This window comes from Talpa occidentalis, unplaced genomic scaffold (genome assembly GCF_014898055.3).
Source record: "Talpa occidentalis isolate TD23 unplaced genomic scaffold, MPIMG_talOcc4v2.1 talOcc4.10, whole genome shotgun sequence".
NCBI classification, from domain to species: domain Eukaryota; kingdom Metazoa; phylum Chordata; class Mammalia; order Eulipotyphla; family Talpidae; genus Talpa; species Talpa occidentalis.
The window spans coordinates 26,895,172-26,912,670 of NW_023600993.1; the positions used below are offsets into that span (position 1 = coordinate 26,895,172).

General features: G+C 40.3%; 1 protein-coding gene across 11 annotated transcripts in view; it reads right to left on the bottom strand.

Annotated features, from left to right (window-relative positions):
- The window catches only part of LRRFIP2 (LRR binding FLII interacting protein 2), a 96,458-nt gene extending 79,376 nt beyond the window's left edge, over positions 1 to 17,082 (bottom strand). For 4 of the 11 annotated variants that reach the window (XM_037526286.2, XM_037526294.2, XM_037526275.2 and 1 more), the window contains exon 1: positions 16,849 to 17,077. The gene's annotated coding sequence lies outside the window, so the exon portion shown is untranslated. Of the gene's footprint in view, positions 1 to 16,848 lie in introns of all 11 variants that reach the window. The other 7 variants (XM_037526303.2, XM_037526313.2, XM_037526323.2 and 4 more) reach the window with 5 other exon arrangements.
- Between the last annotated feature and the right edge of the window lie 417 nt (positions 17,083 to 17,499).

Here is a 17,499-nt window from a genome sequence, read left to right on the forward strand (position 1 = left end):
AGAAAGGAGTAAGGGGAGGGCAGAAGTGAGAGGGAGAGGGGTAGAGAAAGGATGACAGGAAGGGACAGGAAGGTATGTAGGAAGGAAGAAAAAGAGGTAGGAAGGGAGGGAGGGAAGAAGGCAGGAGGTAGGAATAAATGAACTACAGGTAATGCTATCAATCCTGTAAATATCTAGATGAGACCATTATATAAAACAAATCATTAACTGAACCTACAGAAAGAATAAAAGGTGCATCTAGAAAATTAAGGCAAAGGATAAAATGAAAAAAATAGATACGAGAAAAAAATATATATGATGCAAAAGCGGAGGACTTGGCAAGACAAGGAAAGGAAATATTATACACGAATCTCAGGAAACAGACTACCCACAACATGGCAGAATAGAGAGGCTGGAATCACCTTCTTTTCTAGAAAACAAGTATAAAAAAAAATTTGTTGAAAGGAAGACTCACAAATCCTCCCAATAAGAAGCCCAGGACTTTTCCATAGAGAACTTGAACCGAGGTTGGCAGTTATTGAGGAGTGGGAGGAAGGTAAGTGGAGCATGATTGGGAGAGTAGATATCCCACCTGGCAGAATGAGGTGGGAGTCGGCCATCCAAGAAAGGACAGGGCACCCTGGGACATTGTGAATTTCCCTGGAGGAACTTTGCAGAAATCATGCACAGACACCAGTTCAAAGCAGGTCCAAGCCTAGATATTGGGAACTCTGTGACCAATGCAGGCAAGGAAAGTTCTCTCCCTTCCATTTACCTCCCATCCTCCTTCCAAGAGAGATCAGAGTCACCAGGCTGAGCCAGGGTAGGCTCCATCACAGGCCCAACATCAGAGGGAAGAACTGGTGAGAGAATCCATTAATCCCTTAGAAAGTATCAACTGGGTGCATAGAGCTTGCAGCCTCAGTCCTCAAAAGTGTTGCAGCCATGGCAGGGGAGGGAGAAGGGCAGTCAGCCATTGCTTGCAGCCATAGCTAGACAAAATCACCTCCTGCCTGCTAAGCCCAAATAAGTTCCAGAGGATGAATCTTGTGGGCTAGAGCTAGCTCACCTCACCACGAGATACGAGTTTCATAGGTTACAATACATGGCAAAAAGGAGCAGAAGGGAGGTCGGTTGGGAAGTTAAGACAACTAAAGCACTGAACAGAGCATGTTGTAGAAAGGAGAGAAGGCAGAGTGACCAACTTCACTCCTCAAACTGAGACTGAGTATTTATGCCCTAGAATCCCCTTCATCCCCCAACTCATGAAAAGACAAACGAAGAAGAGAAACAAATAAAATTAGATCTATAGCAACTCAACCACCAAAAAAGCAAGTAAGGAAACACACATGCCTAAGAAGCAAGGAACATCTGAACACAAGATGGAAAAGTAAAGTGAGACGTTCTGGGACAAATAAAAAGGATAGGAAAATAAATGACCTATCAGACAAAGACTTCAAAACAATATAAAAATGCTAAATGACTGACTAAAAGGTCAGTCAAAGGCAGATAAGAAGGCACAAAACCACAGAAAAGAAAAAAATTTAGGTCTCACACTTTTTGACTTCAAACTATACTACACCACAAGAGTAAACAAACAGTATGGTATTGGAACAAAAAAAGACAGAAACTCAGACCAATGGAATAGAACAGAAAGCCCAAAGATAAACCTCCCCCCAAAAAAGGAGACACAGCCATACCATAAAGAAAGCCTCTTTAACAAGCAATGTTAGGAAACATGGATAGCTACATGCAAAAGAAAAATGAAAGAAAGAAACTAGATTCATACTTAACTCCATATACAAAAATTAATTCAAAATGGATTCAATATCTGGATATAAGAACTGAAACTATAAAATGTTTGAAAGAAAACACAGGGGACACACTATAGGACATCTACCACAAAGATGGATTTGGAGACTCAACTCCAATGGCAAAGAAAATCAAAGCAGAAATTAACAAGTGGGACTACATGAAACTAAAAAACCTTTGTACCTCAAAAGAAACCATCACAAAAACAAAAAGGCAACCTATAGAATGGGGGAAAATATTTGCATATCACATATCTGCCACGGGGCTAATTTCCAAAATATACAAAGTACCTACACAATCCAACAACAAAAAAACCACACAACCTAGTCAACAAATAGACAAAAACCCTAAACAGACACTTTTCTAAAGGCATTCAGAAGCCCTATGGACATAGGAAAAATCTTTCAGCATCACTTATAATAAGGGAAATACAAATCAAAATCACAAGGCATTATCACTTCACCCCTGTGAGAATGGCCCATGTCAAAAAGAATGGAAATGGTCTCACTCATAGCAGGAATCTAGAAAACTTAAATAAGGGACCAGGAAAATGAATATAAGAAAGTGAAAATCAAAATCAACAAAAAACTATGAACCAGAGACACTTTTTGGGGGGTGGGGGGCGGGAGGGGAAGGATTGGGGTCAGAATGGGGCGTTTGCAATTGTATGGGGGAATATAAAAATAAAATTTATTATTTAAAAAAAAAAAAAGAATGGAAACAACAAATTCTGGCAAGGATGTGGTAAAAAGGACCTCTCATCCACAGTAGGTGGGAATGTAAGTTGTCAGAGCTTCTATAGAAGATGGCATGGGGATTTCTTAAGAAAATAAGAATGGAAATATTATATTATCCAGCAAAATCTCTAATATTTATCTTAAAAATATGAAAATCTTAATACAAAAAGATTTCTATATGCCTATGTTGATAGCAGCACCATCCACCATTGCCAAGTCATGGAACCAACCTAAGTGCCCTTCAACAGATGAATGGATTAATAAAGTGTGGAATATATTACTCAATGGAATACTATAATGTTGTTTTAAAAGATGAAAATGTACCCCAATTGTTGTATGCATAAATAAATCTTTAAAAAAAAAAGATGAAAATGTCTTTTTGGGTAAAAATGGATGGACATTGAGGTGATTATGTTAAGTGAAGTAAGTCAGAAACTGAAAGAAAGATATCGGATGGTTTCACTCATGTGTGTAATATAAATAACAATAAATAATAATTAACCACCCTCTTGGTATCATTCCCCATCCAATCCTACAGTCCCATACCACCCCTTAATATGTATTCCTAACCAACATGTGGTTTATTTCTGGAAAACTGAATAACAAAATACAACAGAAATAAATCTTGAACTTAGTGAGAAAATTTAATGGCTTCGGGGGAGGGGGAAGAAGAGGGTGTGGGGGAGGAAGGCAAATGGGTCTTGACATAGATGGTTTGGTGGAGGGTGAGTGGAACATGTGCACATGTAGAGGCAAATGTAACCCCAAAATTAATAAAAAAAAAAAAAAAGAAATGAACCTTAGGAAACTATAAAAACTATAATGGTTAACTTCAACTCACTGTATAAAACATAATGCCTATAAATGATTGGTTAGAACCGATATAATCTCATTTTCTACATCTACATTCAGTATTCTTAAGGATTAACAAAAATGTTTTTTAAAATCACATATTTTGAATATTTACTATTCCCACATATTCAACACAATTGACAATTTTTCCATTTCCTCTTTTCACAAGCTGACATGCCAGTGGTTGCACTTGGCTCACTGCTAACCATGTTATTCAACAAAATGAACTTTACTGGGGTTGTATGTTTGACCCGATTTATAATACTATTTCATCAACTGTGCGGAACTCAAAGTAGGAAAATGTAGTTTTACTAACAACTATATTCTTTCTCAGTAAGCCTCGAGAAAGAAACCATTTGCTAGCACCAAATGGCCTCCTTTCCCTATGCCTTTTAAAGTATCTCAGAACTGTACGAACATACATTCAGAAGATAAAAGGAAGAGAGAAATTACATATTGTTGAAGATAGGTCTGATTTAAAAGTGAAATTCCAGAAGGTGGGAATCCTACACTTCCAAAGTATAAACAACAATGTAAACAAATAATGCTCAATTAAAAAGTAAATACTCTGAAAAAATAGTAAACTTGCAGGTACTTGGGGGAAATGTGAAGCTAAGAAATAGTTGGATAAACAACAGAAACTCAAGCAGCAAAGGACAAAAATAAAACAATATACAGGGTAGAATGGGAAAGCATGCAATTAGGATTTTTTAAAAGATTTATTTATTTATTTATACAAGCACTTGGTACAGTCAGAAGCGCGGGAGGGTGAGAGAATTCACCACAGCCAGAGCGGAGAACAGAACTGGCAGAAGGACCGAAGTACACTGCTGAGGGGAGCAGCAGGTGTGGCAGGAGAGGTCTGTCATGCCACGTGGGACCCTCACCAGCGGCAGGGGATTGAACCGATGCTGCAGAGGCTGCAGGCAGCTTCGCAGCCCTGCGCTCAACCACTGCGCCACCAGGGGAGGCCCTTAGGATTTTTTAATCAAAGTAGTATGAAGTTCTAAAATTAGGAAATTTTATAAAATAAATCATATACCTTTAATTTGTTCCTTTTCAACAAAAGGAAATTTTCTATTGAAAATTTGCAAGGTACCATGTATACAATCATTGCTGTGTTTAGTAAGCAAAAGAGTAAAATGGAAAAATAAAAATGGTTAGTAAGTTAGAGAAAAGGTACTTACACTATTTCTATACATCATAGCCTGAGTCCCTGGGTGACTTTATAAATCAACCCACCTTTTTGCCACTGTTTTCCAACTCACAGGAGAGAGAGGTGAGTGAGAAATGAATGTCCAATACTGAAACTGGGGGGAGGGGGGGCTTGGGGGGGCTGTTTGTTAAAGTTGGTTAACCTATGCTGCCTAACAGAGCTATTCAGGTTTCCAGAATTAAACCACATATTGATTAGGAATATATATGTAAGAAGTGGTATGGGACTGCAGGGTTGGATGGGGAGTGATACCAAGAGGGTGATTAATAATGTAAAGCAGGGTTGTGATTACATGGAGGAGAAGGTTCCTCTGTTAGTGGCTATACACTGGGAACTTCTAGGATAACTGTAATGTTCAATTTCTTGATCTAGGTAGTAAGACTACAGTGATCGTTTATTCTTCCCAAAACTGTTTTGTTTTGTTTTTTTAAAGATTTATTTACTTATGATTACAAGAACTGGGGTATAGACCAGAGGTAAGGGAGGTAAGAGGATCCACCAGAGACACAGCGGGGAACAGAACAGGCTGACAGACCAAAGTACACTGCTGAGGGAAGCAACAGGTGAAGAGAGGTCTGCTGCGCCATGTGGGTAGCTCCCTGACCAAGGATCGAACTCGTGCTGCAGAGGCTGCAGACAGCTTCATAGCACTGCGCTCAACCCCTTGCACCACCAGGGAGGCCCAAAAACTGTTTTGTTTTTAAATTCTCTACATTTCACAAATACACTAATTATTTTGCTCAAAATAAATGAGGGGGGATAGATGCTTGAAAATTTGTTGGGGCATTTGGGAAAAATAAAGTGAATAGAAAAGTAAGCAAAAAGTGAAAAAGCAGCTCTTAACTCCCTGGAAAAAACAGAAGTTAAAGAAGAAAGGAAACAATCATGACACAACACTTGGGTGAGCAGTAAACAATATTAGTTATAATTAAAACACCAAGTATTGATTAAAAATTGCAAAATTGGAGTCTTGCAGGGAGGGAAACAGGAGGAAATAATGAAGAAACAAAATAACAACAACAACAAAAACCCACCAATAATATCTACCAGCTGAAGACAGGCTTATTTTAACTGTGTATATAGGTCTTTGAAACAAAAATGGGTTTCTAAACTATGTACTATTTTCTAACCAGCTACGGTAGACAGACTCTAAGGTTGCGCTCCATCGTGCTTGCCTTCCTGCTGTTTATATCTTCTTGTAAACTGTGGTTTATGTCTTTGTATAAACACCTTCCTAAGAATGTGTGCAGGACTGTGACTTGCTTCTAACCAATAAAACATGACAAAGATTATGAGATGTCGCTTCCATGACTGTGTTACATTATATACGACTATCTAGCTAACAGACTTGCCCTAGAGACTCTCCTTGATGGCCTGATCAAGTCTTTAGGAGCTTGAAGATAGCCACTAAAGGACCAAATAACCTGATAGAGAAACAAAGAGTAAAGCAATAAAATTTGATTAAAAAAAAAAAAATCACCGGGGGGTGGGGGGGGCTCCCTGGTGGTGCAGGGATTAAAGTCTCAGCACATCAAGCTAGCACCAGTCACTGCAGCATGAGTTCAATCCCGGGACAGGGAGAGAACCCACATGGTGCAGCAGACCTCTCCTGTCTCACCTGCTGCTCCCGTCAGCAGTGTGTTTCAATGGATCTACCTGTTCTGCTCCCTACTCTGCCTGTGGTAAATCCTCTCACACACCCCCCACCTCTGGCCTACGCCCCAGTTCTTGTATGCATAAATAAAATATACCTTTAAAAACAATCTCTAGGGAGCAAGAAGCCTCACCCCTAAAACCACAAAGAAATTAATTCTGCTAAAAAGCCTAAGTGAGACTGGAAATTAATTTTTCCCAATTAAACCTTCAGATGATAAATCAGCCCAGTTAACAATCTGAATGCAGCCTCATGAGATCCTAAGCACAGAACTCAGCTCAGCAGTGCTCAGAATCTTACCCCACAACTGTGGAAAATATCAACTGCTAAGTTTTTGTAATTTCTTACATAGCTTAGAAAATGATTACAACAGCTTCTAAAATTCTGGATGAATGCATTCAGCAGAGTCATAGAGATACAAAATATCAGTTGTATTTTTATATACTAACAATGAACAGCCCAAAAAAGAAATTAAAGGACAATTCCATTTATAACAGCACCAAAAAGAATAAAATATTCCAAACAGATTTAACCAAGGAGGCAAGAGACCTACACACTGAAAACTATAAAATGTTGCTCAAAGAAATTAAAGGAGACATGGGCCTCCCCTGGTGGCACAGCGGTTGAGCGCTGGGTTGCGAGGCTGCCCGCAGCCTCTGCAGCACTGGTTCATTCCCTGGCCAACACGGCGAGGGTCCCCCCCCCCAAAAAAAGAAAGAAATTAAAGGAGACATATGTAAATGGAAAGTTACCCCATAATCATGGGTAGAAGACTTAATGTTCTTAAAATATCAATACCATCCCCCAAAATCTACCAGTTCAATGCAATCTCTATCAAAATTCCAATGACTTTTTTTCCGCAGAATTAGAAAAATCCACCATAAAATTAAAATTCACATTTCAAAGGATTCCAAATGACAAAAAAAAAAACCTTGAAAAAGAACACAGTTGGAGCTATCATGATTATATCAAAACTCATCTAAAAAGCTACCATATGCTGGGAAAACTGGGTCGCTACATGCAAAAGAATGAAGCTTGACCACTACCTCACACCATACACAAAAATCAACTCAAAATGGATTAAAGAACTAGACATAAGACCTGAAACCATAAAATATATAGAAGGAAATATAGGCGAAACACTATGTGATTTGCACATCAAAGACATCTTTACAGACACATCACCCAAAGCAGTGACAGTGAAGGCAAAGATAAACAGCTGGGACTACATCAAATTAAAGAGCTTCTGCACAGCAAAAGAGACAATAACAAAAACAAAGAGAAACCCCACCAACTGGGAGAACATTTTTGCCCCCAACACTAATGATAAAGGACTGATCACAAAAATCTGCAAAGAGCTGATGAGACTCAACAACAACAAAGAAAATAATCCAGTCAAAAAATGGGCAGAAGAGCTAAAAAGAAACTTCTCTGAAGAGGAAATGCAAATGGCCAACAGGCATATGAAAAAATGTTCAACATCACTTGTCATCAGGGAAATGCAAATCAAAACTACCATGAGATACCATCTTACACCAGTGAGAATGGCACATATTAAAAAAACTAGCAACAACAAATGTTGGCGAGGGTGTGGAGAAAAAGGAACTCTTCTGCACTGTTGGTGGGAGTGCAAACTGGTCCAACCACTGTGGAGAGCTGTGTGGAGATTTCTGGACCTACTAAACATAGAGCTTCCATATGATCTAGCAATTCCACTCCTAGGTATTTACCCAAAGGACACAGAAACATCCATTCCAAAGAGCACCTGCACCCCTATGTTTATAGCAGCACTGTTTACAATAGCTAAGCTTTGGAAACAACCCAAATGCCCAAAAATAGATGACTGGATCAAGAAGATGTGGTACATATACACCATGGAATATTACTCAGCATTCAAAAAAGATAAACACATGCTATTTGCAGCAACATGGATGGCGCTGGAAGGGATCATGCTCAGCGAAATAAGCCAAAAAGAAAAAGAAAAATACCGGATGGTCTCACTCATAGCAGGAATCTAGAAAACTTAAATAAGGGACCAGGAAAATGAATAACTATAAGAAAGTGAAAATCAAAATCAACAAAAAACTATGAACCAGAGACACTTTTAGGGGGTCGGGGGCGGGAGGGGAGGGATTGGGGTCAGAATGGGGGGGCTGCAATTGTATGGGGAATATAAAAATAAAATTTATTATTTAAAAAAAAAATAAAAAAAAAGCTACCATAATCAAAAAGTGTGTTACTAGCATAAAAACAGACATATAAACCAACAGAATTAACACAGTCATGAGAAACAAACCCTAGCACATATAGACAAATGATTTCAACAATAATATCAAGACTATCACAAATGCTGTTGGGAAAGCTGCAAAAGAAAACAGATGAAAAAAAAAGAACTCTTGCCATTTACAACATAGATGGAATTAAGTCTGCCAGAGAAAGATAAACACCATATGATTTCACTTATATGTAGAATCTAAAAAAAAAAAAAAAAGAAGAATAAAAACTGAAGTCATAGATACAGAGAACAGAATGGTGATTACTAGAGGGAAGGGAGCAGAAGGAAGGTAAAATGGGTGAAGTGGATCAAAAGGTATAAACTACCAGTTATAAAATAAGTTGTGGGGATGTGATTTACAGCATGGTCACAAATAGTTAATAATATAATGTTACATGTCAATTTATATCTCAATTTAAAAAGACTGTTTTAATTTAAGATAAATATTAAAAAGGTAACTTAGTTGTACACTAAAATGGTAGGTTTATATTATGTATATTTTTACTACAATAAAAATATTTTGGATGGCTAGTAAAGGGTGAGTTTGGTAAAACAGGAGGACACTGACCTCATTTCCTTTACTATCCAATTAGACATAGTGATGTCCATGGCAGGAGAAAAAACATCTAATCACACACTGAATTTTTGTTCTGTTTTTAATACTATGATCATTTGGTCACTTAATTAGAATTGTTTTTTTAAATAGCAACAACTTGTATGTTTTTAGCTGTACTATCTGTTGTTGTTATAAATGATTTAAGCCATTTAACAGGGAAATGTACATTTTAACATCCTAATCCTCTGCAACATACTTTAATTTAGAAAACAAAGAGAGAGGAAAAAGAAAGAAACCAATTGCACCTGCTAAAATGTCTCTACTTAGGAAAGGGGATGTACAAAGAATCACAAAATAATCAGAGTAAGTAACTTAAGACAGGTTCCTAAAGCAGTAAAGATATAGATCAAAATTAGTTACATTTTTGTGTTCCTAAAGAAGGGAAATTAAGATATACAGGATTTAAAGTAACAACAATGGTGTGACATGAGCTATGATTCTTTAAGAAGGGTTTTAATATTCCACTTCTGAGAAAATAAAAATATCTGTTAATGCACTTGCACTCCAGGGTTTTCCCCAACCCCTTTTCCATTGTCTGTGCTCTGTTCTAACTTTGTAACTTAATTTGGGCGTTGGGGGGCAGAGAAGAAGGAGGATGGCAAAACATGGAAGGGATTACAGTCATGTCATGCTCTGCATAAAGACTTTTTGATCAAGGAGGGATCAGTGGTCCCTAAATATAGCCTATGTGTGCAGTAGCTATACCATGTAGGTTTGTTTAAGTACACTAGATGATGTTCCAACAATGAGGAAATTGGTTAACAATGCATTTCTCAGATCATATCCCCTCATTAAGCTACCCATGGCTAGAGCAGGAAAATAAGAACAAGCCAGATAATAGGAACAGAGAAGTAAGAAAAATGTTCAGTTTAGTTTTTTTCTTCATACTGAATACTAAATATATCATACATCATCATTTTTTTTAAGATTTATTTTTATTTATTTATACAAGCACTGGGTATAGTCAGAAGCGCAGGAGGGTGAGAGAATTCACCAGAGCGAAAGCGGGGAGCAGAGCAGGCAGAAGGACCGAAGTACACTGCTGGGGGGAGCAGCGGGTGGCAGGAGAGGTCTGCCCCCCATATGGGACCCTCCCCCGGTGGCTGGGGAGCAGCTGGGGATCGAACCGGCACTGCAGAGGCTGCGGGCAGCTTTGCAAACCAGCGCTCAACCGCTGCGCCACCGGGGGGGCCCCCATACATCATCATTTTAAATGATGATTGTCAAATGCTAGCAATCCAAGTTTCTGAGGGCAAGGAAAAGCTAAATATCCTGGAGTCCCAACCTCATCTCAAGCAAAAGAAAGGAAATCACCGGCACGCTTTGCATCTATAAATTAAGACTGTCTACTGAATTGTTCAAACAACATGGATGGTAGGTAATATACAAGGTTGTAGTTAAATGTGGTGACATGAACCTTGATCTAAAAGGTGGAGCATTTAAGCACTTTAACAGCTTTCTTGCTTAAGGGAGCTCAGTAAGAACTTTAAACTCAAGCACTTCATTCACCAAGCAGAGAAATCACGAAGGTTTTCACGAGAAAGCACATGGCACAGGGAGTCAACATCTGGTAATACCAAAAATTTGAAGAGATAACTTCATACTATTGTACATGACATTGTACAGATCTCTGGGAAGAAGAGAATGAGAATTTGGGAAGAAAATAATTTATCTGTAAGAACTCAAAATAATGATGTAAAACAGTCCATCATTCCCTGTGACAAGTGTGAAGATTTCTGGATTGGATTGCTGTTTCAACTAGGGGCATGGACTCACAGTGCTGATAACAGTGATGTTTTTCATCTGTTAGAAAACATTTGACTGGTCCTTGGCAAACGCTCTGACAACCAGAACAGAACATCAATAGTGGTACAATCCTGTGCTCCTCCTCATGTACATTTTTAAAAAATGCTTTACTTGTCAGTTTCCCTTAATCATGCTCTTTATTTTAAAAAGGAAGACTAAAAACTGGATATGTATACCACGCAGACTTTCACCCCAAAATTTAGCCTTAATCTTCCAAAGGCAAATGTCCTTTACAAGCTCTCTCTTCTATAGTTGCCACTTTCCCTAGACCACAGGCCTTCCTGACTTGCAGCAGGGCCAGGACAGATTACAATTATGTGGCAGGTTCTGTCAGGCGAGCTTTGACAAGGCCTCAAAATAGACCCTGGGCACCAGCCAGGGGAACTGCTACTCACAAGTTCCAACTTCACCATCATACATTAGGCCCTCAGTACTTTTTTTATTCTCTGGTCTCTCATTTTAAAAGGGCAAAGATTTCTGAAACTCCTCCTAATCATGAGTGGCCTGTATAGCATCAAAATTAAAAAATTAAACCCTTCTTATTCTGCTCACAAATACTTTGCAGAAAAAAGACTGAATCTGTACCTATCTCTTGCACTGGAAAATAACCCATCATAGCACTCTGGTTTGTAATAGGATTTTTGGATCTCAAACTCCATAGAGGTTTATTTTATTATGAGTAGACTAGGATATGGAAGTCAAAGGAAGAAGAGACAAGGTGGGCTACTTATTTCCCTTGGAACTAATAATATAGTAGCAGATTTCAGCAGGGCAAGACATTTAACTATATACAATTATATACAATGTTTTTAATTGATATTGGTCATAAAACTTACTACAAAAGGTATTTGTTTAACTATTACCAAACATAAATCAAGCGGTTTGTAAGAGACAGTACCAGTTTTCTCAAGTTACAATATTTATTTTTACCCTCACAAATAAATAAAATTAACTGTCACTCTAAAATGTTTTGAATTGCCTTATAAAATACATTTGCTGTACTTTTTTTAATGAAGAGGGAAAGAATACAAAGTAATTAAAAGTTCCTTTCACCTTCCACAAATTTGATAAGTTAACTTCTAGTATAAAGTCCAATAAAGACTGAAATAAATGTTTTAATTTTTACAACTATGCCCCAATTTTGCAGCCACACTTTTGAAACACAGTCCATACGCATACAGATGGACTAATACAAAGACCTATATATGAGTTGTTCATTATAGCAGTGTTTGTAGAAAGCTATAAACAACCTAAATGTTAACAGTGAATGGTAAAATATATTAGGGAATATGAATAAATTATGACTCATCTACACTGGACAGAACATCTAGTCTTTAAAAAAAAAAACTAGCTATGTAGTTTATAGAAAGATCAGTACGATATATATATATAATACAGAAAGATATATCTTATATATGTGATATATATATAATATAGAAAGATCAGTACGATATATATATATATATTTCTCAAAGATAAGGGAAAGTACAAGCCACATTTCTTCTAAACATATGTGATTAACAAGTAAAAGAAAATTTTAGAGAGAGATACACAGGAAACCATTAGCAGTGGTTGCTTAGATTAGAGGATGGAGAAGATAAGGGGAAAAGAAAAAGTCAGAAGTTTATTATGTAAAGGAGACTTCCTTTCCATCACATAACATGTTCTTTTAATATAGTTTATCAATTTTTAAAAACCCCACAAACATCTACTGAACCCAGGAAGTAGCATTCTCCTTCCCTTTTCTTAATGGTTACTACCCTTAACTACTCCTCTCCCTACCACCAGACCAAAACAAGAGCACACATACGTAGTAAATCTCAGTTTCTCGGAGAAGCAGAAGTCCCTGAGCCCAAATAAATTTAAAAATAGAACAAATGAAGTATAACATTATAAACTCACTTTTTGGCCAACTGCTTGATTCCTTTTCAATCTGACCTAATTTATTGTAGGCCAAAATGTTTTAAAAGTGAAAGTGCAATGTGCAATAACAAAAAAAAAAAAAAAAAGCATTTCTAAAGGTGTCCTATCTATTATTTTAAAAGGAAGAACAGAGAACAAGGGAAGTTGTTTTACTCAGAGGTAAAATTTTGCTCGATTCCTTACTGCTTAAGTTTTTAAAGCTGAGTTCTGAATGCTGGTCATAAAGTCTATTCTTTACTTGCAAACTGGATAAGATAATATGTTTTCCCAGTTAAAGAACCATCTCTCCATTCACATTCTCCACAGAAAACAACTACCTAAAGGGAAAGGCTATGAAATGGCCTCTATTTTGTAGGTGCAAATGGACAGTGCTCCTATGGTAAGAAGAATTTTTTTCCTTTTAAATGACTCTCATCAATATTCCCAGCACACTGCAGGGATTACTAATTTTCTTCTGTACATCATAAACTCTTCCTTTTCCCACTCAAAGCAGGCTAAACAATCCACAGAGAGAGTTTTGCAAGGCACTCCCCCTCATTTCTAGTAAAGATTTGTTGTTGTTTAAACCAGAATCTACTTTGCCAAATAAATTGTCCATGTCAGTTTTTTCCTTCATTATGGAGATGCTTAAATCCTGACCTAAGGTTTCCCCACAGCCACTGCAGCACGAGCTCAATTCCCGGCCACGGAGGTGACCCACATGCCGCAGCAGACCTCTCCTGACTCACCAGCTGCTCCCCTCAGCAGTGTATTTCAGTCAGTCTGCCTGTTTTGTTCCCTACTCTGTCTCTGGCCAATCCTCTCACCACCACCCCGCCACCTATGGCCTTTATCCCTGCACTGACCTTACACAAATAAATAAATCTTAAAAAAAAAAAAAAGAAAGAAAGAAAAAAGGTTTCCCTTGCATAATTGCCCATCAAGATTGTCAGTCATGTGAATATGACAAGGGATTTTCCAGACGGGAATCCCTGTTCACTGAAAACTGAAACTCTTAAGTCACCATTAGCTGGACAAAAATCAAAAGCAACTTTAGGGGACACACTGAGTCTAAGAATGGATATCCAAGGAAATAAGATGCCAAAATTTAGTAAAGAATTAAAGGAATTTGGCAAGCAAGACCAACAGAATAAACATACCATTACTTTATAACTGATAACTAACAAACTAAAGGTCTTTATAAATGAAAATCAAAGTAAAATCAGCTTAATTCTGAAAACAAAGCTAAGAGTATCAACAACTCTGTGAGTCAACATTATTTAGCGTAGCATTTTAAAAGCCAAAATGATCAAATTACATTTCAGCAATAAAGTTATTTCTGGTTTAATATTAATTCATTCTACTAATCACAACTTCAATATACACTTTCTTCTATAAGAGAACTTAAATGAGAACTCAGTATTGTTATCTTACTCCATGTTTTTAAGACCGATTCACCAAATGGATGAGCTCTTTCACTCAAAAAAAAAAAAAAAGTTTGTATATTGTAAATTTTTCTGTGAACTCTGTCAGACCTTAATCATGGTAGCTGTCCTATTCACTGGCGTTTATTTTGTTTCAAAACTCCTTATCTTCCCACAAAAATGGGTGAAATCACAATAGTCCTTAGCTTTTTGCTACTGTTCTTCATTCTTTATTGCTTACCATACTTCAAGGTAGTAAATATCCAGCAACAAAACTGACAAAGCATAATACAACATTTCTTATAAAATGCATGAACGCATCTAATTAAACAGGCAGTAACAAATTTCTAGCTTTTGTCTATTCCAATTTTAAGATCCATATCAATGATTCATGAAGTGAATGACCTAACTTCGTAAATGAATCACACTTTCCAAAATTCTTATTCTTTAGTAGTATAATACTAAGTCAACATCTCTACAAGTGTTAAACACAGCTTGGTGTTTGTTAAATAGGATTTATTTTGCAACGCTTTTAAACCATAGCAAACTCAAAGTCCCTGCAAAGTAACTCTTACTGCAATACTTTGCAGTCTCCAACAACTGCACTTTTCCATACAGATTCATCCCCAAAATAAACTGTTATCTTGAAAACATACTGTGTTATTTTAAACACTGGTTAAGAACTCATCCATCTATATATACCCTGCTCTCCATCTCTCTGGTTCCACTGCTGCATCCACATTCTTTTCCTGTTGTGATAACATTAAAGAAAAAAAGGAATGGCCACTCTGTTATCTGTCTGTCTGTCTGTCCGTCCGTCCATCTATCTATACAGGTATATATAGTTTTTAGTTAATTAGCCTGCTCTACAGTTTCTCTCTTTACAGCGGAGTTGCTGAATCACTAAATAAAAACCCAAAATAAGCTACAGTTACAGTTTAGGACACACTATTTCCCTAGTCCTGTCTCAGCAGCCTGATGTTTTTATCTCCCACGGTGGAAAAAGGAGAGCAAACTCTTGAACTTTTTCCCCCATAAAAAAAAAAGAAAGAAAGAAAGAAAACGAAGTGGGTCTCCTTCGATCTCCTGCTTCCTGCTGGATAACTAACTACAGGCAGGAGAAGAGGCCTGAATGGAGCTATATAACTTAACAATGTGGGTGTGAATAACACCCCATATTAGTGAAGCATTAACCCTGACACTCCTTTCTAGTGCCTGTTATTCCCGAGTTTCAGTTCGGGTCAAGGAAGAAGGAAAAACTAACCCCATCAACATGCCAAGTCCTCCACCCTCCTGACACCGTTCCCGGGGGGCTCATCTGGGGACAGAACCTAGGAGAGCTGCATGTGGGGAGACGGCGCCTGGAGCACCCGAAGCCGAGGGACAGCGGCCCAGGCCCATTTCTCCTACAATGGGAGCAACATCCCCGCGCGGCCGGAGGGTGCGCGTCCGCAATCCAGCCTGGAAGCCCCAGAACGCCGCGGGCAGGCGGGGGGCGACCCGGGTCCCCCGAGCCCGCAGGGGGCCCGGCCTGGCCCTGGGCAGCCCGCCCCGCAGTTCGGGTCGGCGGCGGCGCGGAGCCCCCGGCTGCAGAGCCCCGGGAGGCGGGCGGGCGGGCGCCGGGGGCGGCCTTACCTGCTCGCGGGCGCGCGGTGGCTGCGGCGCCGCCCGGCAAGGGCCAGAGCGTCTCGCACCCGCCCCGGCGAAGAGCGAGGGGCGCAGAGCCAGGGGCGCAGCGCGAGGGGCGCGGAGGGCGGGCTCGGTCCCGGGTCCCCGGCCAGGCGGGCCGGACTGGACGCGGCGGCTCCCGGCGCCGGCAGCCGGTCAGTCAGCCACGCCGGTGTCCCCTCCGCGCCGCGGACAGACAGCGGGTCCCGGCCCCGGGAGGAGCCGCAGCCCGAGCGGCAGGCGGAGCGGCGGGGGGCGGGGCCTCGGGGTCGGTGACCCGCTCACCCGGAAGCAGTTGCGGCCGCGCCGGCCCGGGAGCTCCGCGCGCCGGGAGACCCCCCTGGTCCTGGCCGGGACAAGGACGCCCCGCCGGACGCGGGGAGCCGCGCGCCGCCCGGCTCCGCCACCCAGAGCTGCCGGGGCGGCGCCGGAGAGCGGGCCGCGGGGCGCGATCACGGGCGGGGCGGAGCCCGGGGCGGCCTGCGCGCGGGTCCTGGGGGCCCGCGGGGCCCGTCTGGCCCCTCCGCCCGCAGGACCGCGGCCGGGAAGGGGAGTCGGTGCGGGTGCCCGGTCGAGGCCGCCCCGGCCTTGGTCTAAGCGCCGCCCGGCCTCTGGGGCTTGGGTAAGTGGGCCGGGGTGGTAGTACCGACCCTAGGAAGCGAGCGTGCGAGGGCGAGTGGGTGTGGTTGAAATGCTAAAAAGCCTGATTTCCAAAGTGAAAACGCGTGATTTCAAAATTATTTCCGGAGAAGATTGCTGGGGGCAAGAAGGGGGGGTTGGGATGGAGTAGAGAGCCCGTTAAATATCTGATTAGATACGGACCAGTCGTTCATTACAGAAGTATCTCTGCACCCACCAGGTTCAAGGCGCTGGAGAAAGAGCAGGAGTCTGCTCTTGGGGAACTTACCTGCTAGTGGGGTAGACGGATTTAAGCGTTAATGACAGGTTGGTAAAACTATGCAGGAAATACACGAAAGTGATGAGAGAGATTATGTGGGCGAGACCTCTTTGGCATGATAGGATGGATAGAGAAGACTGAGCTCGAAGAGGAAGTGGTTGTTGATCAGTTAGTTTCCTAAGAAAAAGGCACGAAACAAACACAGTTTTACGCACAGGGACTGTGGATTCCAGAACCCTCTGAATAATTCCAGAAATTCCACGTTAAGAACCTATCACTGAAGCCTAAGTAGGGGCTGTTTCTGAGCTGCTCTGCAATTCAGAAGGCTTGCAACCTTTTAGAGTTCGCTGAGGGGGGCTGGGACTGTGGCACTGAGAGGGAGGTTCAAGGTATGAATTAAGGAACTTTGATCTCTAGACAGTGTGACATCAACGGATGTTTCATCACAGGGAGAATTATCATACCCTCGGTCTTAAAAGACATATTCTTTGATAAACTTCACTCTTTCTCTTTCCATGTCACTATTCCCAAGACCCATGACTAAACATTAAAACTTTGATTTTTACCTGAGATCAAGAGTAATTTACTCTGCCCAAAAGATCATGCTATATTATAGGGAAGAAAAGGGCCAGTGACATTTTGCTTAACCATTAAAGACAA